This window comes from Lepus europaeus, chromosome 10 (genome assembly GCF_033115175.1).
Source record: "Lepus europaeus isolate LE1 chromosome 10, mLepTim1.pri, whole genome shotgun sequence".
In the NCBI taxonomy this organism is placed as follows: domain Eukaryota; kingdom Metazoa; phylum Chordata; class Mammalia; order Lagomorpha; family Leporidae; genus Lepus; species Lepus europaeus.
The window spans coordinates 121,150,940-121,154,305 of record NC_084836.1 but is presented as its reverse complement, the minus strand read 5'-3'; positions in this window follow the sequence as shown (position 1 = coordinate 121,154,305).

Below are 3,366 nucleotides of genomic sequence, written 5' to 3'. Positions count from 1 at the left end.
GGGCTGCCCCGCCTTCTTCCCGGCGACCCTGGTTCTTCACCGGCGCTCACGGCCGCTTTGTGTCGTCTTGCCGACGGTTCAGTGCCTTTCGGAGTTTGAGGTCGTACCTAGAATGGTTCCAGTTTTTGGTAGATATTTCTTAAGAGCATTGCAAGTATTTTATAAAAGCTGTAAGTCTGTTTTTAAGATTTATTTTATGTATTTGAAAGTTACAGAGAGAGAGAGAGAGGATCTTCTATTTGCTGGTTCGCTCCCCAAAAGGCCACAATGGCTGGGGCTGGGCCAGGCCAGGTCTCCCGCGTGGGTGCAGGGCCCCACGCACTTGGGCCGCCTTCCACTGCTTTCCTAAGCGCATTAGCAGGGAGCCGGATTTGAAATGGAGCAGCCGGGACTCGAACCGGTGCTCATGTGGGATGCTGGCGCTGTAGGCAGCGGCTTCACCCGCTGCCCGTGACGTCGGCTGCTTTAAATCTTGAGTTGGGGGTGACACCTAGACCTGTGGATTGACCCTGGGCACTGGCAGGCGACCCACAGAGACCGGGCGCTGCTGGGCACAGCCGTTCCTTGCGTTTGAGCGAGGAAGGCCAGGGCTCCGTGCGCGTGCCGGACTCTGACTTCCATTAGAGCTTTAGAACAGGAAACGCTAGTTTTATGTTTTTATACAAATGAATTCCATGTAAAATTTATAGCTAACAATTTTTTTAATGAGTTCTAAGTTCAACCGAAAAGATCTTAATGTTATCAGAACGAACGCGTAGCAGGAGCGCACACAGGCAGAGCGGACGGTGCGCGTCACCTGTGCGGGTTCTGGCGCGGTGCCACAGGTGCGCCCCGGGAACCGCGTTCTGTAGCCGGGCCCTCAGCAGACGTGAGAGGGCCCGGTCCACTCTGCTGCCGCTCGTCACTGTTTGAATCCTTTGCCTTTGTTTCTGCTTTTTAAATAATCGGCAGAGGCGGAGGAAACTGACACGTGTGGTAGAAGTCTGCACGCGGGAGAGCGTGTGCGTTTTCCTAACAGCCGGGAATTCGTGTCTCTCGTACTGGCAGAGAAGAGGGCGTGCGTCTTCCCGGCGCGGTGGTGAGCGAGGCCCCCGCGGCCCAGCCAGGACCTCTGCAGCGGGAGAGGAACCGGGTCCCTCCCGTGCACGGCCCACAGCTGCGGGCCGGTAGCTCTCGGCCACGGCCGGGCTGCGGTTCCCCGTGACCCTGAGGGCATTTCCCATGGTGCCAGCAGCCTGGTGCGGTTCTCACGGGACTCGAACCAGGGGCTCTGCGTTTCTTGTTTTTGACTGTTGTTAAAGATATTTTCATAACAATAAAATGAAATCGCTTCCATGGCCGTCTCTGTGTGAATGAGGGTCCTGGGAACTGGATCCTGGGTGCCATGAGGGTGGGAACCCAAGAGCAGCCTGGCGGGTCCTAGAACCCAGCGGCTCCAGCAACTCCACTCGCAGGCCGGCGCCCGGAACCAGAGGCGGGAGCTCCAGCAGGCGGCCGTGCACCTCGCCACGCGGGTGACCAAGACGCGCTGTCCCCCAGCCAGGACGTGGCGCTCGGCCCTGACAGGGGAGGAAGTCCTGGCCCACATGGGTGAACCTTGTCTTACACTGTGCCGCGTTAGGAGCCGGGCTCACGAGGGCAGGCGGGTGCGAGTTACGTCTGTGGGGAGGACGAGCGGTCAGGTTCAGAGAGGAAAACCCCGCTTGCTGGGGCCGTGGGCAGGGTGTGGCGGTGGAGTGGGACAGGGTTGGTTTTGCAGAATGAGAAGGGTTTGGAGATGTGGTGCTGGCTACACGGCAGCGCCAATGCAGCTGCCGCCACCAAGCCGTGCGCTTAGACAGGGTGGGGGCGGAAGTTCCACCATTAAAAATGAGCAGAGTTTTAAACAGGAACCGGTGGAAAGGCGAGCCCCACTGTCACCCACGCGCCGGAAAACCCCTTACGAACAGACTAAAGGAAAAGCTTTGCTGGGTGTTGCGCTGTCTGCTGGGGACACGTAGTGGGCGCCACGTAGAACGAGCCCCTACGGGTGTCCGTGGATGCAGGTGAGTGCCCAGACGCGCGGGTAGGAGGCGGCTCTCAGCGCCTGCGGTCGGGACGCAGTGACCACGGCCCCCACCAGAGGGCAGGCGTTTCCTTCTTGTCAGACCCAGGTTCCCCGGCCGGGACCGTGACCAGCGCAGGCAGAGCCGGGTCTCGGCCACGTGGGCTGTTCCGTGCAGTGGAAGGGGCTTGCACACCGCCTGGAGGGGAGGGCGAGGTGTCCGCTAGCTCTGGCGTCGGCCGCGGCGTGCGCCAGCTGGAGCAGCCCCGCGGGGACGGGGGGTGCACAGCGGTCCGGCTCCGTACTCGGTGGCACCTGCCGCTCGAGGCCGGCGCTGAGCAGGCTGGCGCGAGCGGTTATTCCTGGTGCAGCGGGAGTCGCCTTGCAAAACTGGGCAGCCTGCCTTGGAAAATTCTTGTTTCCCAGGTTCTATTTCTAGGAGAAACATTTACTAAGCTCCGCCAGCCTTCTGAGCGGCCCTGGAGTGCGTTGTGTGACGTAGGCGCACGTGGGCAGGGTTGTTTCCCTTTAAACCTGTGCGATCAAAGCCTCAGGCCGTGGGGCGCATCCGCGCGCCACGGTTGCGTCTCCCCGTGGTTCCTAACGGAGCGCTGCAGGCGGCAGCCCAGATGGTGCGGCTACTGTTGGCTTTGTGAGCCTGGCCGCTACGAATGGATCGCTCTCTGGAAGCAGGTGCACGTAGGGCTCCAGAGCGCGCCCGTGCTCACCTCTCCGCACACTGGGGGTGGAGCTCACCAAGCGGGCAGGGAAAATGTCTCTGCTGAGCCACGGTGGAAAGCAGCCACTCACAGTAGGTGTAAAAATGTTGAGATCCATGCACGGGTTTTCCTTTTTGAAGACCCCTTGTATGCGTGAATTTCAAAATCTTTGCACTAAAACCAGTAACTTTTAATTCCACTTTTCACGCACTTTTGGAAGCAGCCTCGTACAGACCCATTTCCAAATGGGAAACGCTAGTGCTTCTTAAACATCACTACTGGGAGGCGGTGCCGTGGCGTGGCGGGTAAAGCCACCACCTGCAACACCAGCATCTCATACGGGTGCCGGTTCGAGTCCCGGCCGCTCCACTTCCAATCCAGCTCCCTGCCAATGGCCTGGGCAGTGCTTGGGCCCCTGCATCCATGTGGGAGACCTGGAAGAAGCTCCTGGATTTACCTGGCCCAGCCCTGGCCATTGTGGCCACCGAGGGAGTGAACCAGCGGATGGAAGGTTCTCTCTCTGTAACTCTTTCGAATGGATAAATAAATAAATCTTTTTGGCCGGCACCGCGGCTCACTAGGCTAATCCTCCGCCTTGCGGCG